The sequence below is a fragment of the Prionailurus bengalensis genome, chromosome D2 (genome assembly GCF_016509475.1).
Source record: "Prionailurus bengalensis isolate Pbe53 chromosome D2, Fcat_Pben_1.1_paternal_pri, whole genome shotgun sequence".
Taxonomy (NCBI): Eukaryota; Metazoa; Chordata; class Mammalia; order Carnivora; family Felidae; genus Prionailurus; species Prionailurus bengalensis.
The window spans coordinates 49,747,335-49,760,303 of record NC_057351.1 but is presented as its reverse complement, the minus strand read 5'-3'; the positions used below and the strand labels follow the sequence as shown (position 1 = coordinate 49,760,303).

Genomic DNA, 12,969 nt, shown 5'->3' with positions numbered 1-12,969 from the left:
TACGTGTGTGTGTGTGTGTGTGTGTGTGTGTGTGTATTTACAAATAGGAAAGAGTTCATAGAGTAGGCAGTTAGAGCTGGAGACAAAGGTAGGGATAAATAGATGACACATTAGAAGACTGAGGGCACAACATCCTGACTTGTGGCTTTTAACATCCTGGCTTTAGGGATTCTAACACCCCAGGACTGAAGAACTAAGAGTCACCCTCAACCTCTGCCCCAGGGTAACCTATGGTTTCATTATCATATATTTACATTGTGGTTTCAACCCACCCCTACCCAAATGGGGGAAGATGGCCAGGATAGTTCCTGCAAGAACCTTATAGGGTCCAAAACTCTGCCTCCCAACTGGCAGGAGTCCCTTAGACGAATAGACACAACTTCTGTCAGAGACTGCCCTAACTATGACCCATAACCTCTGCAAACACAAAAAGAAAAGATACCCTTAATCCCCCTGGGGTTGCCACTTCAGGGGCTGCCCAGTCTCCTCCCTTTTTGAGAGTGTACTGTCCTTAAACTGCTTTGGGTTTGCTACTTTCCTGTCTTCATTGGAGTGCTGATCCTCAGGTAAATCTTTCCTGGGTAATCCAAGAACCCACATCTCCATTCACACAATGCAGACTCCCACTGGTAGCAGAGAAATGAAAACTAAAGAGGGAAACTCATTCTTTTAATGGAGGTGTAAACAAGGCTAGAAAGAACTGGATGTCAGGAGCAGGGAGTAGGTGGCAAGATCAGGAAACAACTTTCCTTATTGTCAGCCAAGTTTTGAGAGGGATTGTTTGGCATTCCTATACTTGTTAAACCTTAGTAGGAAGTCAAATTTCAGGATGGTGTGGGGGAGAATAGAAATTAAGTTAAATTTGCAGGTATTTTGTTCTGATTAGTCATGGAGACAAATTGTTCAGCTGATCATTTATGAGACATAGAATGGGAATTTTAGGTTGTGTGTCTGCTTTTGTAGCAGGTAAATGGGTCTATGGCGAGTTTTATTTAAGTAATATGGGAAAAGGTGGTTCTTTGCAGTTTAACAAAAGACTACAAAAGAAATTGGAATAGACATGTATGTTACTCAAGGCCCTGGACCCAAGTGGGAAGGTCAAGACAGGCTGCAGAGAGAGAGAGAGAAGGAGGCATCACCTGAGGCACAAGCTTTTATTGTGTTCTTTGAATAAAATGTCTTGGGACTCCCGGAGTAAAGCTGGATTCAAACCAAAAAGAGCAGGCGGCAAGGGGGGAGTTTGGTAAACACCCTCAAAAGTGCGGGAGCAAAGACTTATGGGAAATGTAGTTTTCACTCTGGTGTTGGCTTTCCGGGCTGACTCTGCGCGTGCTCACTGCCTCCGGGTCTGTAAATCTTTCCCCCAGGGTACACCTTCTCCTGGGTGGCGCTTCTCGGATCACCGAGTCTTTGCGCTCCCTAGGGTCCAGTGCGACAGGACAGGGGAGTTTGGGGTTGGCCGAAGGCAGACGAGCGTCCGCAGTGCTCGGGAGCCGGCGGGTCTGGGGTTGTGTGGGGACCCCACGGCGGGACCTCTGGCACTTGAGCCCCCCCAAGGGCGGGTCGGGGCAGCCTCATCCTGGAGGAGGGACGACCGGGCCAGGGCTCCTCTCTCAGCGGAAAGGGCCGGCTTCGCGCGGGGACGTGGGGACGTGGGGAGGCGGAGGCGCGGGGGCGCGCGTCCTGGGAGGTTGCGCGCGTCCGTGCGCAAAGGCGGCTGCTGCAGCCGGGGCGCGGGCAGCCGCGGGCGGAGCTCGGTTCTAGTTACTGAGCAATCCTGGCAAAGACTTTCAGTTTTCTGCAGAATGAGAATGTTTTTATACCTGACCCACGCGATTGTTCTGCGCTGCTAATGTCTATGCTAGATATACATAGGTTTTCGCCATCAAAGGCTCTCACGGCCATATTTGAGGTAAGCTTAACTGTCTCCATGTTAAGAGAACAGTAAACCAGGCTCAGAGGTGAAGTGCCAAGACCACACAGCAGCGGTGGGAATCTAGTTTTCAATCCATTTTTCTGCACGTCTCATGTTCCTTCTAATAAACTGCCTTGCCTAAAACCCAGCATTGTTATTCACAGCACTGATAATGTCTGATACTGTAGTATCAGGAAAATAATTATCAGGTATATGGGGACTGCATAATGTCTTGGCCTTGGGTTTCTGGGATATTTGATTATTCTTCTTATTCTTCTGAGCGCCTGCGTCAGGTAGCACAATTTCTGGGTCCGGTCTGTCCTGTCTAGCTTTTGTCTTTGGAGAACTTCATTTGAGTTTGTTGATGGCCAAAGCTCTTGATTCTTGGGGAAAGTATGTATTAGAGTCAGGTTGGGAGCCCTGTTTGAAAGTTCCAACTAAATTTAATTTGTCCCCACTGCCCAGGTCCCATCTCTTTTGGAGCAAAACAGCTCTTGTACTTTTTAAAATTTTTAAGAAATGTTTATTTATTTTTGAGAGAGAGAAAGCGAGCACGCCACGGGGTGGGCAGAGAGAGAGGGGGACAGAGAATCCAAAGCAGGCTCCACACCGACAACAGTGAGCCCCATGTGGGGCTCAAACCCACAAACGTGGAGGCTTAACCAACAGAGCCACCCAGGGGCTCCTGGAGCAAAACAGCTCTTGAGGTGAGATGTGGGAAACAAAGGCAGAAGGAAATGGCAGATAAAATTGAATTTCCTTATAACCTGCAGCCCACTGACAAATACTTGAGGCTGGCAGAGTAAAATGTTTCTCCAGGAACTTCCTACTGTCTTCTTTAGCATATGAAAATCTCATTGGAAACTTCCCCTTGATTTTACCTCCCCTAACTCCCAAGTATGTAACCAGTGTCACTTTATGGTCCCAGGGCAGCTCTTTCTGCCAATGGGTCCTATCTCCATGCTTTAATAAAATCACCTTTTTGCACCAAAGATGTCTTCAAGAATTCTCTCTTGGCCGTCAACTCTGGATCACCCCCAAAACCTTATCACCCAGGAACCCCACCTGGAAAATCACCCCTTGATCTAAGACCTCTCACCAGAGGCTCGAAACAGAAACAGAAGAGGCCCAGGAAAGACTATATCCTCAGACTGCCAGGACAGAAGTAATTCTTGGTCCTTCTACAGAATGAGCAATGCTTGGGTGATGTCACCATATCCAGAAATCATTGCAGGCTGTCCACTGATCAGCTTTAAGAATTGAAATAAAGCTGGCAACATGAGCAAAGGGTAGGCAGCACAGCAGAGGGTAACTCACAGGAAGTTTGTGAGGACACAGTTCAGGGAAAGGAATCACCAGCCACAGGAGAAATTGACCTTGTTCACCCTCATCAGCCATACTCCCTTCACTGCACTTGCTCTACAACCTAGAGGGTGCATCATTCTGTTCTGATAGTAAAAAATCAAATAACTAATGTATAAAGAGTTTGAAGATTTTAAAATTTTGTCTGTATTTAAGAGGTGGAAAAAAAAGGGCCTAGAAGATAAGGGAGTGACTTGTCTAGAGTAACATAATTTATTAGTGGCATGCCCAGGGAACTCCTTGCTGTCTATCCTTAACAATGATGTCACATCAATTTTTTTTAATGTTTATTTTTGAGAGAGAGAGAGAGACAAAGAGACAGAGCACAAGTGAAGGAAGGGCAGAGAGAGAAAGAGGGACAGAATCCAAAGCAGGCTCCAGGCTCCGAACTTAGCACAGATCCCAACGCAGGGCTTGAACCCCCCCAATGACAAAATCATGTACCTGAGCCCAAGTTGGATGCTTTACCCACTGAGCCACCCAGGCGCCCCTCAAATTTCTAATGAAAAGATCCTTTTGAGAAACCATAACCAAGTTAGAATAAACAAAGTACCCCTGCACTTTCCAGGGGGATGCTGATGAGGATTTTGTAACTCAAGGGCCAGACACTTTCCCTAGGAATGCAGAGAAATAAAGGCAATGTCTTCCTGTGTTGTTCTTTGTTTGATTAGTCCTTGGTTGTTACTATTTATTTATTTTAGTCACTATAGAGGGGAAGGTAAATTCTTTTTAGCAGGAAGTTAGTAGGAAATGTTTATATTCACCTAATGAAAAATCGCATTCTGAGCTGTGACAGGTCAGAGTCTGCATAGACAATGGGTGCTTCTCCATCAGCTCTGCTCTGCCCTTAGGGTTGAAGCGCATGGCCCACGGGGACTTTGTATGTAGCTGCTGTGTGAAGCTTGCTAGGCAGATAATTCTGCTCGGCTCACCCGGTTGCATAGGACCTCATTTTCTTTCCTTCTTTCCCAGCTGTACCTTTGCAGTTCTCTTCAGTTTTCCAAGAGCAGCAGGAAATGACTGAATCACAGGTAAGCTGTTTATTCCTGCTTTGTTTTGCAGTGGATTTTGTGAGGTGTGTAAGGGAACAGAAATTAAAATAGAAAAACAGAAATAGATGAAAATCAACATCAGATTAACTGTAGACTATCAGGTCAAGAGTTGAGCAGTCAGCATATAGATATAGGCTGGTCCTGTAAAGTCCCAGAATTATCAAAGTTGAACAGCAAGTTTGCCGTTCTGATCTTTCTGACAGCAAAGGAGAACCAGAAAAATGAGTCTCTTAGGGCACTAACACACTGGCACTGCGGTAAGAAATTATCAGAGACTGGGGGTTCAGCAACAAGCACTTATTTCTCATATTCTGGAGTCTGGGAAGTCCAAGATCAAGGTGCCAACACATTTGATTCTTTACTGAGGACCCTCATCCAGTTTGCCCATGGCCCTCTTCTCATTGTATCTTCACATGGTGGAGAGAGAATAGAGGGCCAGCTCTCTCGTGTAGTTTCTTCTAAGGGCACTAATGTCATCAGGGCTCCATACTAATGACCCAATTACCTCCAAAAGGTCCCATCACCAACTAAAATCACACTGGGGATTAGGGCTTCAACATGTGAAGTTTGGTGGGGGGACACAAGCGTTCAGTTCATAACAGAGTTTGAGGACACAATTTTTTTTTTTAATTAAAAAAAAATTTTTTTAACGTTTATTTATTTTCGAGACAGAGGGAGACAGAGCATGAACGGGAGAGGGTCAGAGAGAGAGGGAGACACAGAATCCGAAACAGGCCCCAGGCTCTGAGCTGTCAGCACAGAGCCCGACGCGGGGCTCGAACTCACGGACTGTGAGATCATGACCTGAGCCGAAGTCGGACCCTTAACCGACCAAGCCACCCAGGCGCCCCGAGGACACAATTTTCTAATGGTCTTGTTTGGTCCAGCGGTGTAGAATATCTGGAAGACAGCTGAATGGTTGACATGCCCTTTAAATGGCTCTGCATAAATATTTCCCCCACCTAGACTGTAGCACTGTAGTATTTGTGACTGTACTTAACCGCTACTTACTTGCCTGTTCCTGGCATTGTCAGACTTTAGATTTATTGTCAATCTAACTTCTGAGAAAAACTCACCATTTTATTTGCATTTCTGAGATTGCTGATGATCTTGTACATCATATATCTATTGGCTTTTCATTGCTTTTGTGAATGATTTCATTTTTAATCATCTCTTATGTATTAATTTTAAAGAATACTTTATGTATTTTGGACAATAATTCTTTGTCTGTTACATTTGTTGTGAATGTTTTCTCCAAGTCTGTCCCTTGACCTTTACCTCTAGAGTGCCTCTGGCCTTATTAGAGTTTTATATTTTTCCATAGGCCAGTCTTTTTAACTTTTCTGTTTTCTTTTTGAATTTTAAAATTCTTCCCTAACTTAAGATAAGGATATTTAAAAATTTTTGCTTAATTAATATTAGTACTATTAAAAATATTTAAGCCTCGAGTCAATCTGGGAATTGTTATTGTAGATAATACGAGGAGGGAATCTAGTTTTATCTTTTAACACATAAAGCACCAATTCTTTATTAATGTTTTTCTCAATGAATTATAATGGCACATCTATCCAGTATATTACCGTGTCTGCACACATCTGTTGCTGGACATTCTAATTCATTGCATTAGTCCTTAATTCATTCTTCTTTAGATTCATCATGTTCTTTCTTACACCTTTTTCAGTCTTGCTTCATGAAACCTGGCATCCTTACCTTGTGCCTGATTTTTCAAAGATAACTCAAGAAGTGTTAGCCAACGCTGGAATGGTCTTCGTGGGTTTTCGGTACACACCAATTATCCCATTAAAGAAGTTTCTTCCTACAGCCTAAGTTTTGAATGTCCATGATGCTTAGCGGTTTTTCTATCTGCCTTAAGGATAGATTTGATTACTATTTAGATTGAACTTCTTGGTTCCATTTTGGACACGTTTAAAAATTTTTTATTTATTTTGAGAGCGAGAGAAAGCGTGAACAGGGGAGGGGCAGAAAGAGAAGGACAGAGAGAATCCTAAGCAGGCTCCATGCTGTCAGTGCGGAGTTGGGCGCGGGGCTCGATCTCACAAAGTGTGAGATCATGACCTGAGCCAAAATCAAGAGTTGGACACTTAACCGAATGAGCCACTTAGGCGCCCCTTAATTAGTTTAATTTTTATCATTCTGAGAGTTCTTTATATACTGGATATAGACTGTTGTCAGATATATAATTTACAGATATTTTCTCCCATTCTTTGGATTGTCTTTTCACCTTCTTGGTAATGTTTTTTGAGGCTTAAAATTTAATGATTTTGTTGATGTCCAATTTATCTTTTCTTTAGTTGCTCATGCTTTGTCGTATCTATGAAACCATTGCCTAATCCAAAATCTTAAAGATTTAACCATGTGTTTTCTTCAAAGTAACAATTTTTGTCTTAAACTATCTTTTACCTGATATTAATATAGCCTTCCCAGCTGTCTTTTGGTGACTGCGTCGAGCAGAATGCCGCTCGCAAGTTGCCAATGCCAAGACTGACCATGATGGAGATAGCAAACATCATCATTATGCCAGCGTACAGGAATAAAAATTTAAATACTCCTGCCACTGCATCTTGGTTTCAGAGTTACCAAGGAAGACACAATGGAGTCAAGCATTGGATGGAACAGTGCTTTTATACACTTAAGAGGTAAAGCAAGATCAGTTCTGATAATATGCGATTGGACCCCCAAGGCTAGTGGGTGCCCCCAGCATCTGATGCAGGGCAGTTGGCCTATGCACACACCTCTTATGCCACAGCAGGAGTCCAACCCTACTACTGTCGAATCCAGAATACTGAAAGCTGAGGTTGTGCCAGAGGGGCATTTAGTATATGCTTAATCAGAACAGAGGAGCAATTAAATAAAAGATATTCTGACAAGGTGAATGGCTTATATAGGCTGTGTGGTCTCTTTATCTCTTGTTAAGGAAGGTTCCAGACCCAAGGCTCATTCTTATGTAGCTGAGTGGGGGTTGAAAGACCGTACACGTGAGACTGTCTTTCTCATTCATCATGGTGTACCTTTGTCCATCCTTTTTTCTGTTTATGTCTTTGGATCTCAAGTGAGTCTCTTTCAGACATTATTTATTAGTGAGTCTCTTTCAGACACTATTTATCACGTTTTTGTTTGTTTTTTTATCCAGTATGATATCCACTATGCCCTTTAATTAGAATGTTTAAGCAATTTACATTTAGTGTAATTCCTGATAGAGCAGGATTAGGTCTGTTGTTTTCTTATTTGTGGTCTACAGCTTTTTGGTTCCTCTATTCCTCCATTACTGCCTTCTTTTCTGTTCAATAGATATCTTTTAGTGTACCATTTTAATTCCCTTGTCATTTCTTTTGCTATGTTTAGTTATTTTCTTGATGGTTGCCCTGGGATTTACAATTAACATCTTAGTTTTTAACAGTCAGGTTTGGATTGGCTTGCACAGAAGTGCCATGGCTGGGTGGGAGTCCCTGAGTGGGTGTGTTGTGGTCAGTGTAGTCACCAGTATGCCATCGTTCCTGCTGTCTGTGGCAGTGGTGTGCTCGAGCAACCAGAACCGGAGCATGGAGATGCATGACATTCTCAGCAAACGGAGATTCAGCTTCTGGTCCTTTGGAACAGGAACTCATGTTAAGCTCCCAGGACCGGCACTTGACAAGCCAAAAGTTTACAATTTCAAAACTACATATGACCAGATGTACCACAATCTCCTTAGGAAGGACAAAGAACTCTATATGCAGAATGGCATTTTACATCTGTTGGATAGAAATAAGAGGATCAAGCCCTGGCCAGAAAGGTTTCAGAGCTGCAGAGACTGTTTGATCTGATTCTCACCTGTGAAGAGAGAGTGTACAATCAGGTGGTGGAAGATCTGAATTCCAAAGAGCAAGACACCTGCCAGCCAGTGCATGTAACCAATGTGGACATCCAGGACAACCATAAAGAGGCCACCCTGGACGCATTCCTTATCTGTGAGTTGTGCCATTGCATTCAGCACACGGAGGATATAGAGAATGGGACTGATGAGCTGCTGTAGGAGTTGGAGGAGAAGAGGAGCAGAGCCTTACTGCACACGGTCTGCTCCTACTGACTAGCCTGGCCACTCTCCTGAAGACATCTTTTTGAGCTTCCTTTTGTTAATACTTTTTCCTTTCTGATATTTGGTTTTACTTGTATCTATTCTGCTGGTGGTGGGTAGTAATACCCAGTTAACTGTACGTGTGAAATGAAAGGTACACATAAACGCCAGATTAAAAACAATCGAGTTTTTTCTATTCCTCTTCTACTTGTGAGTGGAGAATTGACTATAAGGTTTTTTTTTTCTTTAACCAGGAAAGTAAACAATGATTTACAGTACATTTCACCTATTAAAAAAATCAAATTTGGATTAATATCAACTTAATTTCAATAGCATATAAACACTTAATATGCTATATAGCTCTATTCCTATATAGCTCTATTCATCCCTTTACCCCTCCTTTGTGCTTTTATTGTCCTGTAGATCTTCACGGATTGTGTGCCATCAACACAGATTTATATTTTTTTTCTTTGCAAAGTGTCTTTTAAATCAGGTAGGAGGGGCGCCTGGGTGGCGCAGTCGGTTAAGCGTCCGACTTCAGCCAGGTCACGATCTCGCGGTCCGTGAGTTCGAGCCCCGCGTCAGGCTCTGGGCTGATGGCTCAGAGCCTGGAGCCTGTTTCCAATTCTGTGTCTCCCTCTCTCTCTGCCCCTCCCCCATTCATGCTCTGTCTCTCTCTGTCCCAAAAATAAACAGACGTTGAAAAAAAAATTTAAAAAAAAATCAGGTAGGAGACACAAAGAATTACAGAATACATTCATTTATGCTATTTTTTACTCACATAGTATTACCTTTACCAGTGCTCTTTGTTTCTTCATGTGGATTTGTGATGCTGTCTAATGTCCTTTTATTTCAGCCGGACGAACTCCTTTTAGTACCTTTTGTGAGGCAGAGATGGTGGCAATGAATTCTCTCAGTTTTTGTTTATCTGGGGATTTTTAAAATTTCCTCCATTTTTCTTTCTTTCTTTCTTTCTTTCTTTCTTTCTTTCTTTCTTTCTTTCTTTCTTAATGTTCATTTATTTTTGAGAGAGAGAGAGACAGAGGGTGAGCAGTGGAGGGGCAGAGAGGGAGACACAGAATCTGAAGCAGGCTCCAGGCTCTGAGCTGTCAGCACAGAGCCCAACGTGGGGCTTGAACTAACGAACCACAAGATCATGACCTGAGCCAAAGTCAGGTGCTTAACCGACTGAGCCACCCAGGCTTCCCTCTCCTCCATTTTTCAAGGATAGTTTAGGTTGATAGTCTTTTTCTTCCTACTGCATTCTTGCCTCTGTGATTTCTGAAGCAAAACTAGCTGTTAATCTTATTGAAGATCCATTGTACACAATGAGTTGTTTTCGTCTTGCTGCTTTCAAGATTCTGTCTCTCACCTTTAACAGATTATGATGTGTGTGGTTAATTGATTTCTTTTAACTTTTATTTGTAGTTTGTTTAGCTTTGTGGGTGTATAGATTCATACCTTATGTCAAATTTGGGAAGATGTTGGCCATTATTTCTTCAGCTATTGTTTCTGTCCCTTCCTCTTTTCTCTTTCTGGGTCTCCCATTATGCATATATATTTTCTTCATTTAACCATTTTTTAAATTGTTTATATTTTAGTTAGTTAATATACAGTGCATTATTGGCTTCAGAAGTAGAATTCAGTGATTCATCACTTATATAACAACATCCAGTGCTTATCACAACAAGTGCCTTTCTTAATACCCATCCCCCATGTAGCCCATTTCCCACCCCCCTCTCTCCATCAACCCTGAGTTTGTTCTCTATTGTTAAGAGTCTCTTGTGGTTTGTTCCCCTTTCTTCTCTTTTTCTCTCTCTTCCCATACATTCATCTGTTTTGTTTCTTAAATTCCACATATGAGTGAAGTTATATGGTATTTGTTTTTCTCTGGTCGACTTATTTTGCTTAGCATAATGCATTCTGGCTCCATCTGTGTTGTTGCAAATGGCAAAATTTCTTTTTTTGAAGGCTAAGTAATATTCCATTACATATATATATATATATATATATATATATATATATATACACACACATACATACACACACCACCTCTTTTTTATTCATTCATCAGTCTACGGACAATTGGGCTCTCTCCATAGTTTGGCTATTGTTGATTAATGCTGCTATAAACATCAGGGTGCATGTACCCCTTTGAATCTGTATTTTTGTATCCTTTGGGTAAATACCTAATAGTGCAATTGCAGGATCATAGGGTAGTTCTATTTTTAATTTTTAATGCATTATGCATATGCATATGCATTATGCCTATGTTTGAATACTTGATGTCCCACAGGTCTCTGAGGCTCTGTTCAACATTTTTCATTGTTTTCTTTCTGTTCTTCAGACTGGATAAATTCAGTTGACCTGTTCTGTCTTCAATGAAGTTTGTTCATTATTTCTTCTGCCACATCAAATCTTGTGTCCTTCTAATGAATTTCTAATTTCTGGTTATTGTACTTTTCAACTCTAGAATATCTTTTTGTTTTTTTTAAATAATTTTTATCTCTTTATTGATATTGTCTACATGGTAAGACATTGTTCTATTACTTTCCTTTAGTTCTTTAGATGTGGTTACCCTTTAGTTGTTTGAACATACTTAAAATGGCTGATTTAAAGTCTTTTGTCTAGCAAGTCTAGTATCTGCACTTCCTTAGGGACAATTTGTATCAATTGTTTTTTTCCTTCATTGTGTCAGATACTATTCCTTGTTTCTTTGCTTGTCTCATAATTTTTGTTGAAAATTAGACATTTTAAATAATATTACTTGGCAGCTTTCAGAGTCTCCCCTCACCAGTGTTTGTTGTTATCGCTGTCATTGTTATGTTGTTTAGTGAGTTTTCTAAACTGATTGCGTAAAGTCTGTATTCTTTATCATGTGGTGTGGCCACTGAAATCTCTACTCAGTAGGCTAGTCAGCTAATGATTTACCAGATTTCCTCAAATGCTTGGAGTTAATAAGTCTCCTGGTCTGTGCCTAGGTGCTCTCTGTGCATTGGTGGCACACACCTTCAACACTCAGATGTGCTGTTGACAACTCTGCCTTAGTCTTTACTTCTGCATGTACAGAGCTTCAAGGTCAGCTGAGAATAAGAGCTTAGGGTCTTCTTAGGTCTTTCCTGAGCAGGTGCATGTCCCTGGGCATGTATGTGGCTTTCTAGATTCCTAGGAATATGTTGAAGCTTTCAAAGTTCCTATGGGCATTATGAGATTTTCCTTTTTTAGCTTTTAAATTAGCCTCTTGCTTGCTCCAACTGTTATTCACCACCTCAGGTGGCTGCGAAGTTAATAACTTTCCTCTAATTCTTTTCCAAGCACGTCCCCTGGGGAAAAGGCTGTTTGTACTGTGGAAGCTCCAAGCTAGCTTAAAGACAGTAGAGTCTTCCAAGGAACCATCAGACAGGTAAATAATGACAGTTCTCTGGGGATGAGGCTTTGAAAGAGCTCTATCCCTCTTCTGCTCTCTCTGGGGGCTGCCTGGTTGCTGCTTTTCACTGTGATTACAAGCTGTTTGTTTTTAAGCCTCCCGTGGAGCTGGATGGTAAAGGATGCAAATGGAGCAAGTTAAAATGCCACAAACCTCACAAACCTCAAACCAGCAGTGCTTATTGAATGAATGCTCCCTGGATTTATGCAAGACTTTGGTTAGTTTCAAACTTTAAAAAAAGCTGATTCTTAGAATTTTTGCTAGTTTTCTTATTTAGTTTATGGAGGAATTTTTGGAAGTCCTGACTCTGCTTCTTATTACTTTTGCTTTTCATCGTGTATAGCTGCATGGTTTCCACTGTATGTATTTGTCATCGATTTTTTTAATTAAACAATTATTGATTTATTTTGATTGAATGAGAGAGAGAGAGACAAAGAGAGAGAGAGTGTGTACGAGCAAGGAGAGGCAGAGAGAGTGGGAGAGAGAGAATCCCGAGCACACTCTGCATTGCTAACACAGAGCCTGACATGGGGCTTGATCCCATGAACCATGAGATCATGACCTGAGCCAAAATCAAGAGTTGGGCACTCAACTGACTGAGCCACCCAGGTGCCTCTATCATTGATTATTTAACCAGTTTGCTGTTGAAGGATATGTATGTATAGTTTTTTGCTGATACTAGCAATGTTTCATTGAATAACCTTATGTAAATGTAATTTTGTATGTGTGAAACTTAAGGAAAAATTTTCTAGAATTAGAATAACTGGGTCTGGGGCGCCTGGGTGGCGCAGTCGGTTGGGCGTCCGACTTCAGCCAGGTCACGATCTCGCGGTCCGTGAGTTCGAGCCCCGCGTTGGGCTCTGGGCTGATGGCTCAGAGCCTGGAGCCTGTTTCCAATTCTGTGTCTCCCTTTCTCTCTGCCCCTCCCCCGTTCATGCTCTGTCTCTCTCTCTTCCAAAAATAAATAAACGTTGAAAAAAAAAAAGTTTAGGATAACTGGGTCTTAGGTCCAAATTAGGCCATCTCATAATTTTCACAGATACTACAAAATTGCCCTGAACAGTGGTTGTATCATTTTGTACTTCTGCTGGAAGTCAGTGTTATCCCTTAGTTCTTTAGCTGTCAACTGAGCATTGCT

General features: G+C 41.9%; 1 long non-coding RNA gene and 1 pseudogene across 1 annotated transcript; both read left to right on the top strand.

Moving 5' to 3' along the window:
- The first annotated feature begins 1,362 nt into the window (after nt 1–1,362).
- On the top strand, nt 1,363–12,216 carry LOC122493006. The gene is made up of 4 exons (XR_006299800.1): nt 1,363–1,912; nt 4,250–4,308; nt 11,720–11,807; nt 11,927–12,216. It is a non-coding gene; the product is annotated as an uncharacterized LOC122493006 (long non-coding RNA).
- On the top strand, nt 6,524–8,883 carry LOC122493005 (annotated as a pseudogene).
- Nucleotides 12,217–12,969: the final 753 nt, after the last annotated feature.